A 14,378-nucleotide genomic window follows, 5' to 3' on the forward strand; every position below is an offset into this window, starting at 1 on the left:
TCGGACATATCGTCTTCTGTGAGAGCGACGCGTGTCCTCTGATGAGCACCTATCGTCCCTGGAGTAGTGGCTGGATCTGCTGCTGTCCTCTCTTTTGGTCGGCTTCCTGTCGCTCTCTCCTCTGGATTTGGGCGGGCTTTTCCGGCTGTATCGACGTCTGTCTTGAGTTCGGGGTCTCCCCTGTGCAGTCATGGGGGCGTTCTTGCACGTGGCCCTGAAGTGGTCCATGCCTCCGCATGCCGCACATTGTTGTCCCAGGGCCGGGCAGTCCCCGACGTGCGGATATTCATACCCGCACTTGTAGCAGGTGGCCTCTGCGCGTCTCCCGCTCTGGCTGGGGCTTGTGTATAGCTTGTTGACTGATTCTGCGGGTTCTCCTGGCTGTTGTAAGGAGACTTTCCCCAGGTTGTCTAGTTGTGAGTCCACGGCGGCCTCCATGCGAGCCAGTGCTAGGATCTCTTCAAGTGACCTTTGTTTTTGCAGGAGCTGTTTGCGAAAAGGTTGCGAGATGCATCCTGCAATCACCTGCGATCTGAGGGCTTCTTCGTTTGAATACCTGTGGAATTCGCAGTGTTTTAGTTTTATGCGCAGGCGCATCACGAAATTGTCGATGGATTCGCCCTTTTCCTGCCTGGTTGTATGAAATACGTGGCGTTCGTAGTCGACGTTTGTGTGTGGAGCGAAGTATTCGGATAGTTTGGTGTGGAGTTGACCATAGGTTACCGTGTCGACGTCGAGTAGCTCTCCGGCTATGTCCCTCACTGCTGGCCCAACCGCCATGAAAAGGGTGTTCTTCAGCCTTGCATCATCGGTGAGTCCTATCGCTCCCGTGTAGAATTTGAAGTCCCTGAGCCATATCGTCCAGCGGGGCCCCAAGTTTGAGGTGTCTCTAATATCAAAGGGGTTTGGCATGTGGATCACCTGCGCTGCTTCAGTATGAGGGGGGTGATTGTCGCCACTTCCTGGCACGGCCGCTGCGGTGCTTGCACCTCCAGTGGACGAGGCGGGCGTGCTAGCGGTGTCTGACATCTTGCCCGCTTGCCGCCGTCCGGTGTGCCTTTAACGGTGGGGTGTGTCTGCACCTCTTTGGCAGCTGTGGGGCTGTGCCTGCTGGTTCTGCTTCCTGGTGAGGCTGTGGTACCGTGCTGGCCGTTCTCGTGACCCTGCCGTGACCGTGGGGCAGAGTTTAGCGGCCGTGGGGAAGTGCCTGCCGGTGCAGCACCCCTGCTGTGTTTGCAGGGCGTCTGTACCTGTGGTCCGGCGCCGGCAGCTCCCAGCAGTCGTGGAGGTGCGCCGACGCGCCGAGCCGCTCGACTGCGGGCCTCCCTACGGCACACGTGGGCCGTGTTATCTCGTCCCCATTGTCAGGGCCTATACGCGGCCGGGGACAGCAGATGCATACCACGCGCGCGCGGGCCTCGCAGCAAATGATACGCGGGAGCCGAGGTGAACTACAACCTTCTTTATTCCGACACAAGCGGCAACTGCCGAACTTCCCCTCCCGCCCCTCCCCTTCCCCTGACGTCACGTCCTGGACGTCATCACGTAATGGCCGCAACGGTGGCCGGCCCCCGCATAACGATGCGGGTGGGCTGACACAGGGGAGCGCCTGTTTGGACAACACTTTCATAGATCGGACTAGCCTAGAAACGTCATCAGGTGTAGTTATTTCACCACTCTTACTAGAATGAAGAAGATGCCTGCATGTCCCTTTAACTATGCTAAGGCAAGCCCAATTTTGAATCCGCACCTGCAACTTGTTAAGGGTGACCAGTGGAACAGCAGAGAGAGCAACAGAGAGAGAAACAGGGAGGCCTGTGGGAGAAACCAGCAGGGAACCCGTATCGCAAGGAGGCTGCCATGGGATGCCAGGATGCTGGCAGATGTCGCAGACAACCTTTGGAGCCCAAGGCAGGTTAAGCCGTTAGGCTGCCACAAGTGTGGGAGCCTCTGTTACCCAAAGGAAGCAGCTGGGGCTGTGAGCAAGGAAGGAGAGGGAGAGAGAGAGAGAGAACGCTGTCTGCGTCTGTAGTGCAGAGCAGAGCTGTCGGCGTGTGCTCTAAAGAGCCCGGAATGCGAGCGGGGCTTGCAGAGACCAGCCTGCTTGCATAGGAAGCAGAACACAAGCCGTGCAGCCATCGAAGTAGGAGTGCTGAGGACCGGTGAGTGGAAAGAGATGCCACTCCTGATCAGGGGCGCTCCTAGGGGCTATGTGCCGTATGACAGCGATTGACTTCCGTTTTGAATAATCTGGAGAGTTTGGTGCAGAACAAAAATCATGTCTCTCGTGTGCCATATTTTGAGTTCTCAGTCGTGTACCATGAAGCATTGGGGAGCCATTTGCAAAGCCATCAGCGGTTCCAGTCACCAATCCAATGTGGTTCATTCAACTGTTAGCATCCTCAGGCATTTTGAAAAAGATAGCCTTTCCTTTGTAGATCACTGTGAGCTTAGCAGTACAAAGGAGCATATATTTTAGCCCCAATACACAAAGCCTGTCTTCTGTCGGGGTGAAAAGGTTCCACTTTTTCTGAGTCAGCAAGGTGTAGCTGGGAAAAATAGCAAGGTTTGCATTGCCATGTCGTATCAGTCGTCCAGCTCTATAATGCAGTAAAATCACTTCCCCATCATGAAAGTTAATAACACGAGCTATGATCGGTTACGGGTAACCACCGGGTGGCGTTCTACGCTGCAGAGACTGGTGTGTTCGCTCAATGGTGAAACCCTGAGATCATTTTCTTGAGGCAATTTCCTGGAGGATCATGTTCTCATACACATAGTGGGATCATACTAGATGGCACCCGCACCCTGTTGCACCACAGCGAATGAGTAGGAGTGGATGAACCCCAGTGAGAGCAGAGGACACGCAACAGGGGCTCTCTGACTGACGCGGAACAGCCTGGGAGAGGCGAGGAGAATGTGGGAAGCAGAGGCGCATGGTGACAATGGTCAGGTGACAGCTCCCTTGAGCAGGCAGCCGCAGATCTGAAGGAAAGGTGGGCGGAGCCCATTCGGGTTGTGAGGAGAGCCAAGTGCCTGTGATAAGCGAGCGGTGGGCGTGTAGGGAGGGCAACATCTCAAATATGGCCACAGAGCACTCTTGAGTGTGAGGGGTGCTCCCTGGTGGCTGGTGTCAGGAAAACAAACTTGCCAGAGGTCATATCCTAGCGTGAGTAAGAAGTCCAGAGGCTGCTGGAGAGGAGAGGCCCATACTCATGAGCTGCAGATTAATAACAGTTAGAATCAGCCAGCTTATTACCACATAATGTACTGTGTTTTACCACACAATTACCACAACCAAGGGACTGATGTGCTGCCTGAGGTGGAGAGCACCGGAGGCCCTGGGAAAATGACCTTTATTCAGAGACCCTTGAGAGTAATGCCTTATTACACAGCCAGCAACAGTGAATCTTTGAAAAGTGCTGGCATTAGCCATCAAATGTGCCTCATTAATGAGTGGTCTCTTTCCTCGTACTCTGGAGTAGTGTTCATCGCTCCAGAGTCACTATTCTCTCTCCGCTGGAGCTGTGTAATACCCTTTTTCTGGACCTGTGTGATGTGGTGCAACTGATTCATCTGCACCTGTCTTGCTGCCAGGCTGCCTGGTTAATCCATTGTGCAGTTCTCCTTCCCTCTCTCCCCCCTTCCGTCTTTCTGCCCCCTCCCTCCATGGTACTCTCCATATCCACTATTACTCTATCCCCTATCCTACCTCGCTTTTGAAAGGAAAACATTCAAGAAAGATCTCCTGGTCTCTAATCCAGGCCTGCCCTTTGCTGAAACCTACATCAATTCTTCTTCCAGGCAGACCGTCACTTGCATCCTCGTTGATGCTCCTGCTCCGGGCCTATGGACTCCCCATATGGTCTCAGTTCTTTCCCCTTTCTCTTCTTTGCCAATTAATGGTTGCACTAGATAGGAGTACACTTGGCACACTTCAATCCTCTAGGTGCATCATTAATGCCTACCAGAATGGCACTGTCATGGCCTAGGGCTCTCAGCCCAACCTCCTCCTCCTTGATAGGCATCTTCTGTTGCTCATCAACTTCCTCCCTCTTCCTTTCTCCCCTCCCTCTACAATCCCCGGTCCCTTTGCCACCACGATGGGTGTACCACATCCCTGTACCCCTCCTCTGAAGACATTCAAGGGTGGCAACCAGCTTCACCTAGCTACCCTCAACTCTTGTTCTGCCGTTAAACACATCTCTGACATCTGTCTCCTTCTTGAATACTTTGACCTTGATGTTGTCGCTCTCACTGAGACGTGGTTCACTGCCAGCTCTGTCACTGCTTTTGACACACTTCTCCCTGAGGGTTACAAGATCTTCTCTAAGCCCCGGCCTACCCGGTCTGGAGGTGGAGTGGCCTTGATCTTCTCTGAATAGGTCCTTGCTACTATCATTCCCACTCAGACCTACTCTTCCTTTGAATGCCTCATCTGCAGGCTTGGTGTCTCTCCAACCCTCTCATTGACTCTCGCCAACATCTACAGGGACCCTGGCCCGGTATCCCTCTTCCTCTCAGAGTGGTCTGACCTTACCTCTTCTCTTCTTTCCTCCATCTCCAAGCTTCTTCTCCTCTGATACTTAAATATTCACCTTAACTTTCCTGATTCAGCCACTGGACTCTTCTGCAGCCCTTGTGACTTTCTTTCCCTCATCATTCATCCCTCCGGTCCGATGCACTCAGCCGGACATACCTTGGATGCTCTCAACTCAGGAGACATCCCCACCTCCAACCATCTTACTACATGTCTCACCTGGTCCGAACATGCTCTCTTGTCCTCTCACATGAATCTCTCAGGTTCCCTAGCTAAGCCACTGCCTGCACTGCCAGTCTCCATCTCAGCCATTCGACTGATGAAGCAAGTGTCAGTTGCTGCTTTTTCCGCCACTTTCATTCCCCCTCTCACTCCTACCACAGACTCCCACACTGACTGTGCCCTTGCTAATCTTCACCTCTCTATCACCCACACCCTGGAAATCCTTGCCCCTGTCATAAGGATCCACATGAAGACTGCCTCAAGCTCAACGCCTGGTATGACTCTGACCTAGCTTCTCTGAAATACAAGTGCAGAGTTGCTGAGCGGAAGGGGCAGGCATCAGGCTCATCCTCTGACAGACTAGCCTGCTGCATGCTCCAAAGGCAATACAGACTTTCCATCTGCTCATATCCAAGCCTTCATCTCTGGGGCCACTAACAACACAGGCAAACTGTTTAAAATCTGCAAGGAATTTGCCAATCCTTCTGCAGTCTCCACTTCTCCCCTGCCATCCCTGACCCCCTGTACTTCACTGGCCTCCCACTTCTTAACCAAAACTCAGGACATCCTGTCTTCACTCTCCTCTACTGCCCTCTCTCCTCCCTCCCCAGCACCCAGGTCTCCCTTGGCCCACCTCTCCCCTTCCCTCCTACTCTCCTCTTTCTCGCCCATAGTACCGGATGAGGTCTCTATACAAGTCCTCTCTATGAAAGTCTCCTTCAAGCAGGTGCTCCCCTGATCCTCCAGAAATATCAAAGACAACATTTCCTTCCTTGCGTCAGCCTTGGCCGATTTCTGTGATCCTCCGCCACTGGCTCCTTCCTGCTACCCCTCAAGCACTCCCTTGTGCATCCTCTCCTCAAAAAGCCTATTGCCAACACCTCCTGCCTGGCGAACTACCACCCTATATCCGTTACCCCCTTCTTGGAAACTCCTGCAGAAGCTGGTCATCTCCCAACTGCTCCAACACACTGAATCTGTTGGTTTTCTCCACAACCACAGCCTGGCTTCAGAGCTGTCAGAGGCACAGAAACTTCACTCCTGAACACCTGTGACGACTCAATCGCTATTCAACTGAGAGTGAATTAGGAGCTAAACAGTCTATGTTGACTCAGATAAGTAACCATGGTGGGTAAACCAAGTTAGCCAATAACAGAGAGGAAGACAAAAATGGTGACTGCTATTGGCAGTGGCTACCTAAGATTTGTAAGACCCACTTTCCGACAACATGTCGATGACACTAATATCATGCTTTCCTGGAATATGAGAGCTTTAGCCATCTATCAGCCGATGATGGTCTGCTGAATTACATGCACATATTTAGTCTGATAACTCTACAAGACTCTTGGATGATAGAAGTCTGTGATGGTCGGAGTACCATTTGAAGTTTGAAGTTTGAAGTTTAGTTTATTTATAAAGCGCAAACCAGGCCCAGGGGCAACCGGGCGCATACTCTTGAAAAGAGGTTACAATAAACAGTAAATACACAATAAATTTACACAAATATACAACAATAAACAGAAAAAAATACCATTAGCAGATTATAATACAAGTACAGTGAGAGGTGTGTATAAACATAACCTATATTACACATGGAGGCAGGACTGAGTGAGGGGCCTCATAAATCATGAGAGAACAGCCAAGTTTTAGCGTTGTTCTTGAAGGTTTGAAACAACGGTTCTGTTCTGATGGGAGTAGGCAGAGTGTTCCAAAGTTTGGAAGCTAGGACAGGGAAGCTCACACCGCCCGCTTTTTGGAGTTTGAATCTAGGCAGGGTGAGGCTGTGAGTTTGGGCTGATCTAGTGCGTCGAGAGGAGGTGTGGAGTGTAAGGAGTGTGTGATCTGATGGTGGAGATATGGGAACATCTCGGGATGTTTAAGGCTGCCCTTAAGGCATTATTTTGTCCAGTTTGCAATTTATTGAGGTTGGACTGACTGGTCCCTAGGTAGAGAGCACTACAGGAGTCAATTTTGGCCATAACGAGTGTTCTGGCGAGGGTGATGCAGTTGATAGAGTTTAGGAAAGGTCTACAAGCGGTGATAAGTTTACAAGTATAGGCTGATGCCGACCTTAATGCATTTATTTGTCTGTTCAAGGAGAGCATGGAGTCGAGATAGACGCCTAAGGTTTTAGTGTCTTTGGAGACCTTGATATCATTGCCGTCAATGGTGAAGGACTTGTAAGTTTGATCTAATTTGTTAAGACGCTGGCTTGATCCTAGTAGTAAGAGCTCGGTCTTATCATCGTTAAGGCAAAGTTCGTGATGTGCCATCCAGGCCTGAATGACCAGGTAGACATTGTTCAAGGCTTTGGTGTCGGCTGTGTAATCACCCGTGATAGGAATGAGTATCTGGGTGTCATCCGCGTTGTTGGTGTAGGAGACACCCAGATAACCAATCACATCGAAGAGGGGCTTGGTGAATACGTTGTACAACGTATGGGACACACAAGAGCCTTGAGGAACGCCACAGTGAATGGGGGAGGGGTCAGCCGATGCCGTAAGTGAGAAGACCCTCATGGATCGGTTGCTCAGGAATGAGTGGATCCAGGCATTGGCAGAATCGGAGAAGTGGGCTGCAGATTTAAGATGTTGGCAGAGTATTTGGTGGTTGACCAAATCAAAAGCCGCAGAGAGGTTGAGGAAAAGGAGTAGAGCTAACTTCCCATTGTCCTTTAGTGTCTCCATCTGAGTTTTCAGGTCAATCAGGGCTGATTCAGTGCCGTGTTTAGGACGGAATCCTGATTGTCTTAACCCCAGAAGATTGTTAGATTCGAGGTAGTCTTGATTCTGCAGGTAGGCTGCACGATCCAGGATCTTAAGCAGGAACGGGACCGTAGTGATTGGTTTAAAATTAGTTGGGATGTTAGGGTCAAGGGAAGGTTTTTTGAGAAGTGGGATTACCCATGCATCCTTGAGGCTGTCCGGGACTATACCCGTCTTGAAGGAGGCATTTATGAATGCTGTGATGAAAGGGGCTAAGTCGTGAGATGCTTCCTTGATGGTAGGTGCCGGGCAAGGGTCACCTTGGCAATTGGACGGTTTGAGGTTGTTTATGATTCCTTCTACTTCAAGGGTGGTGAGCGGGGAGAAGGAGAAAGGTTTATGAGAGGGATTGGCTTGGTGAGTGTTGTGTAGGTGTGGTCAATGGTTGGTCAGACTGTAGGGATTTTTGTTTGTCTCTGATTTTAGTTTGGAGGGTGGCAATTTTACCCCGGAGTGCTGTCTGAATATGTGTGCACCAAGTACTATCTTTGGTACACGAGTCAGGGGGGCTGCAGGTGTCTCAAGTTCCTTAAGAATTTTGAAAAGTTCCCTGGTATTAGACTGGGCTGACACAATACAGTTGTTGTAGGAATCTTTTTTAGCCTCGAGTAAGGCTTCTTTATAGTTAAGGGTGGCTAGCAGAAGACCGTCCTTATGGGCGTCAGAATGGTGACTTTTGCAACGTGACTCTGCAGTACGTTTCTCTTTGCGCAACACTCTGAGCTGGGGAGTGAACCACGAGTTGAGGTGAGCGCGTTGTTTAGGTCTCCTCAGTTTGAGCGGGGCAATAGAGTTGATGGCTGCAAGCACTGACTGGTTGTACATGTCGCCTAAAATGGTAGGGTCCGAACAAGTGTCAGGAACATTATTAAGGGTGGGAAGGATGAGGGGGAGTAGTTTTTCCGTGGTTGTTATTTTTATTTCTAGTGAGGGTGGCAGGGGCGACAGGAGGCGTGGGTAGAGTGGCTGCTTCAATACTGGCGGTGATGATGTGGTGATCAGACCAGATGCAAGGGGTGTTTGAGAGTACGCGGATATTGCAGTTGGTGTCACTGAGCCAGTCAAGGGACAGCACTTTGATGTGGGTGGGTTCCTGTATATGGTGTGAGAATCCTAGATCTGTTAGGTTATTGGCGGGGTCGAGGGCCGCAGGATCATTAGGGTCTTGGTAGCCCAGATTAAGGTCATCACGAATGATGGTTTGAGAGTTGGGTTTCGCTTTATCAAGTACTAAGGCAGAGATGTCATCCACAAAGGATGTAGGAGGACCATACATTTTCCTTCCCTAAAGACTGTCTTTTAGTGTCTGTATGCCACCCGTGGGTGGTGAGCCTTCTACCTAATTCTATCTCCATGGATTTAGCAGGTAAAGTTAGCCACACAATGTGTGATAAGACTCTAATTAACCCTTTACTTTATTAGCTTTAAATCAACAAAAAAGTAATAAAAGCAATACATAGATAACAAAACCACAAATGCAACAACATCGTTATCACTTCGCTCATAAATCACTTCCATTCAGAAAACAAATTCATTATTTTGCCAGAGAAAGCAAATGAAAGCAGGGTCAACATTTTACCAAAATCGACAGCTAATGCAAATGGGTTTCTCTACCCCAAGGCATTATTCTACTACCTTAGCCTTTCTCATGTGTATTTTTCCTGCCCAACGAAAGTAACAAGTAGTAGCAAGAACAGCCTCTACGTCTGCAGTGTCCAGGCATATTGCCATGGCATCACCTAATGACCTGCAGGCACGACTTAGAAACAAAGGCTTCAAAAAGCACTTCCTCAAGGGTTAGTGGCCGGTCAGAGTAATAAGTAATGTTGAACAGTCTCCTCGGGCTCGCCGCAAAGAATACATGATGTTGAAACAGCATTGTTCCATCTATGCCGAAATGTGGCAATTGGAAGCATTCCAATACAGAACTTTACGTATAGAGCCCTTTCCCACACAAGGGAGACGTAATCCAGGTACTCTCCGCAACCTGCCCGTTTCTTAATTATAAGATAACGGGCCAGCTTTTCTGAAAATGTCCATCTGGGCCTTTGCCCTTGCTGCTCTCTTAATCACTTCCTTAGAAACAGATGTAATCACTGAGGGATTTGACCAGTACTCCCCCAAACCCAAATAGCTTTTCACATGAACAGCCCACTTTAAAGAGCTGCACCCTTGCTGGAACAAAACATCCATACTGCCTCTTTATATTTGCATATGTTATGATTGGACCATAAACGGGCCCAGTTGATGACCGGGAAAAATTTACAAAACGTTTTAAACCCCTCTAATCCAGTTTCCAAAAGCACTGGGATATATTCGGGGCAGCAGTGGGCAACCCAAGGATGTTTTTCAAGAATTTGGTCTCTGCCACTACAAGGGGCTGGATCTCCACTTGTCCCCAGAGTTTAGACCCGTACAATGCTGCCTGGCGTGCTTGCGCTCTATAGGCCTCCAACGAGACACGCACCGCCCAATACCCATGCTCATTGGTAAATCTGGTAAGGGCCCTGCTACACCTGACCAAGGTGAGATTGGCCTTCTCAACCTGCATTTTCCAACTACATGACACCATGACTCTCAAGCCTAAATAATCGTAATCAGTATTTATTTGTATTTACTTTGTTTATATAGCGCTTTACTCCAAAACGCTGAACATTTAAACAACTTGATACATAAAACATTATAACAGTAAAAGCAAATTACAGTTATGAATCAGTCCAACAAAACAGTAAGAAGAGCAATTAAACTGGAGGGAAGAGGGAGAGCAGTGCAGTAGAACTGAGAGGGAGAGGGAGGGGTGAGGAGGAGGAGGGGGAGGGAAACGGATGGGGAAAAGGGGTGAGAGTGGGGTGGAGGGAAGGGGAGGGAAGATGATCAAGGGGAAAGATGAAGGAAGGAGGGGGAGCAAGAAGGGGGAGGGGTTTCATGGCGGGGAATGTAGAAGGAGAGATTTAAGGGATGTGCGGAATGAGGAGAAGGAAGGAATAGAGCAGATTGAGCGAGGAAAGGAGTTCCAGTGCAGGGGGGCAAGGAGCTGGAAGGAGAGGAAGCGGGAGGGGCACAAGGGGATGGAGGAACGGTGAGAAGGAAGTGGTCAGCAGAACGAAGGGAGCAGGAGGGAGAGTAGAAAGAGAGTAGGGAGGAGAGATAAGGGGGAGCAAGACCATGGAGAGATTTAAAGACTAAGCAGAGGAAATGAAATTTAAGTTGGGAGTGAAAGGGGAGCCAGCCAAGGGAGGAAAGGGAAGCAGAGATGGAGTCACGGTAGGTAAGCAGACAGAGGGTACGGACGGCAGAATGGAGATAGATTTGAGGGCCAAGATTGGAAATAGGTAGTCCAAAGAGGAAGGAGTAAGGAGGAGCAGTAGAAGAGGCGAGAGAAGATAAGGGTGGAGATTAAAAGTTTAGTAGCATGGAAAGTGAGAGAGGGGCGGACTTTGCGAATATTAAAGAGGTGGTAGCGACAGGCACGAGAGGTGAGAGAGATATGGTGGGAAAAAGAGAGAGGGAGGAGTCAAAGTGAATTCCTAAATTGCGAGCGTGGGCAGAGATAGGGAGATTAATAGGAGGAAAGTGAATGAAAGGTCGAGGAGAGGGAGTGGGAAGAGAATTGGAGGGGAAGAATAAGACTTCAGTCTTGTCAGTGTTGAGAGAGAGAAAGCGGGAAGACATCCAGTATTTGATGGCAGTAAGACAGGAAGAGAGTTTAAGGTGGAGAGAAGGAAAGGAAGAGTTGAGTGTCGTCAGCGTAGAAATGGTGGGAAATGCCGAACGAGGAGATAACAGGGGCAAGGAGGGAGGTGTAGAGTGTGAAAAGGAAAGGACCAAGCACTGAGCCTTGGGGTACACCTTAATCCAGAGGCTGGGTTGGAGAGGAACGGCCTTCCCAGGAAACAGTAAAAGAGCGGGAGGAGAGGTAGGAAGATAGCCAATTGAGAACAGAGCCTTTGAATCCAAAGGAAGAAAGAGTGTTGAGAAGAAGGGGGTTTGTTTTTTGTTTTATTTGTATTTATGTAGCGCACAACAGCCCAAGGACATCGTGGCACTTGTTACAGTACAAAGCTTAGTTACTTAGTTACATGGTCATTAGCAATATATATACAGGTTGCAATATAGTTACATAGTCATTAGCAGTATATATACAGGTTACAATATAGTTATATTACATTTGTGTTATATTACAATATACATGGCAGAAGTGGAGGAGGCAGTCCTCCACTTGCTAGTTGAGGAGAGTGGCCTTGAGGTTGTTGCAGAAGACAGAGATGGAAGTTTCAGCTCTAAGGGTGGCAGGGAGTGAGTTCCAGAGTTTTGGTGCAATATAGGGGAAGCCTAGAACTCCCGCTGTGGCTCTCTTAATGCGTGGTATGTGTAGCTGGTTGGTGTACTGAGCTCTGGTGGGGCGAGTGGATGTGGTCCTTGATATTGCTTCAGATAGGTATGCTGGAGCCGTTTTGTTGATGCACCTGTGAGTGATGGTGAGGATTTTCAGAGTAATACGGTCTTTGACCTGGAGCCACCGTGCTTCACGTCTGGCGTGGGATATATGGTCTCTTCTAGGGATGCTCATGGCGGCTCTGAGGGCATTGTTTTGTGTGGTTTGCAGTCTGTGAATGTTTTTGGCGGAGGTGCCAGCTAGAAGGGCATTGCAATAATCGAGTTTGGCTCCTATAGTTGCTCTACCTATGGCCAAGCGTTTGGGGGTTGATAAGTAGGGTTTAACGCCATTAATGAGTTTGGTGCTGAATGCTGATGCAGAGGCTATGGCGCTGACTTGGGTGTTCATCGATAGATTTGCATCAATGTGAACACCTAGAGTCTTCACAGAGGATGATATGGAGATGGTTGAGTTGTCTATGTTGAAGTTGTTGTATTGGGGGCTTAGTTTCGATAATGTGTTTGTCTGGCCCAGGATGAGAATTTCAGTCTTCTCCCCGTTAAGACAGAGGCTATTGATTGCCATCCAAGCTTGGATAGTGGCATAGATGTTGTGAAGGGCTGTGGTGTCTTGGTGATAGAGTCCAGATAGGGGTAAAAGTACTTGCGTGTCATCTGCATAGTTTGTATATGCAACACCCATGGAGTCAAGTAGGTCGAAGAGGGGTTTTGGGAAGAGGTTGTAGAGGGTGGGGGCTGTACAAAATCCTTGGGGGACACCACAGTTTATAGTGGTAGGATCTGCGTTAGCTGTGTCGGAATAGACCTTCATGGCTCTTCCTTCAAGGAAGGAAGTGATCCAGGATGCTGCTTGATTAGAGAAATGGGCTGCATGGGTGAGGTGGGTGGTGAGTGTTTGGTGACCTACCAGGTCAAAAGCAGCTGACGGATCGAGGAGGAGGAGCAAGGCAGGTTTGCCTTTGTCCATGATCTGTGAGATTTGATTTTTTAGGTCTAATAAGGCGGATTTTGTTCCATGCCCGACACAGAAGCCAGATTGTCTTTTGCCTAGTATGGAGTTAGCTTCTATGTATGATTGGATCTGGATGTGAGCTGCTTTGTCCAGAATTTTTAGGAGGAACGTGACTGTCGTTATCGGTCTGTAGTTGTTGGGTTGCGCTGGGTCAAGTGTGGTCTTTTTTATGAGTGGCCGCACCCAGGCTTCCTTGAGATTGTTTGGGACAGTTCCTGTTTGGAAAGATGTGTTAATGAAGGCAGTAATCAGGGGTGCTAGGTCATTGGCGCATTCCTTGATGATTTTGGGAGGGCAAATGTCTGCTTTGCAGAGGGATGGTTTGAGGTTTTTGATGAGATTAAGGACCTCAGGTTCAGTGACGTTTCTGAAGGAGAATTGAGCGCGATTGAGATTACTACGCTTGTCTTGTGTGGGGCAGTTGGTTTTTTGGTTTGGGAGGGCCTTGCAGTGGTTTTGGATTTTGTTCTGGAGAAGTTTTATTTTGTTGAGCATGGCGGACAAGAATGCTGGCACAACAGGCTTTGTCTTTAGTTATCTCGTCAGCGGTAGCCGGAGAAGTGACTAATTCATTAAAGATTGCGAATAGTTCTTTAGCTTGGGAGTTGGCCTTTGAGATCCTATCATTGAAGGAGTTGGATTTTGCTGCTAAAATGGCTTTTTTATATTGGAGGGCTATTTGTTTGAAGAGTCTCTTATTTAGATCACTCGGATCCGTTTGCCAGTTTTTAAGCGACTGGCGCTTTTGAGCTTGGAGGGTTTGGAGTTCTTCCCAGAACCAAGAGTTGCAGTGAAATGATTTTTTTTCCTCCTTGCTTTCAAGTGGGGCTATAGAGTTTATGGCATAGGTGAGAGTATCATTGAAGATAGCTCATAGTATATTTGGGTCCTGAGAGAAAGGTGGTGCTATGCAGGGGCTTTTAAGGTGGGGACGCAAGTTGTCTGCGTTGAGTTTTTTAGAACTTATTGTGGCAGGTGGTGCGTGGGTGAGAGTCTTAGGTTTAGGGTTGGTGGGGATGAGGAATTCGATGCATGGGTGGTTCGTCCAAGGAAGGGCGGTGTTTGAGGTAATGTTGGATGCACAGTTGTGATCCATGACCCAGTCAAGGGTGTGGCCTTTGGAGTGAGTAGGGGTGAGGACTCTTTGGGATAAACCTAAGTCTGCGAATTCTTTAGCTAGGGTTGCGGCGGATTTATCCTTAGGATCATTGCATCCTAAATTTAAGTCTCCTAATAGAATGATTTTGGAGGACTTTTTAATGTTGTAGCTGAGTCGATGGGAGAAATGCTCTTGGAAGTCAGCTGGGAGTCCGGGAGGTCTGTATAGGATGTGGATGTTGATTAGATTATTGGGGGAGAGCGTAAGCTTGGCTGATAGCATATCAGCATTACCACCCCATCTACTATGGTCTGCTAATCTGATGGATAGTGAGTCTTTGTG

Source organism: Ambystoma mexicanum, chromosome 1p, assembly GCF_040938575.1.
Source record: "Ambystoma mexicanum isolate Mex_15411 chromosome 1p, UKY_AmexF1_1, whole genome shotgun sequence".
Classification (NCBI taxonomy): Eukaryota; Metazoa; Chordata; class Amphibia; order Caudata; family Ambystomatidae; genus Ambystoma; species Ambystoma mexicanum.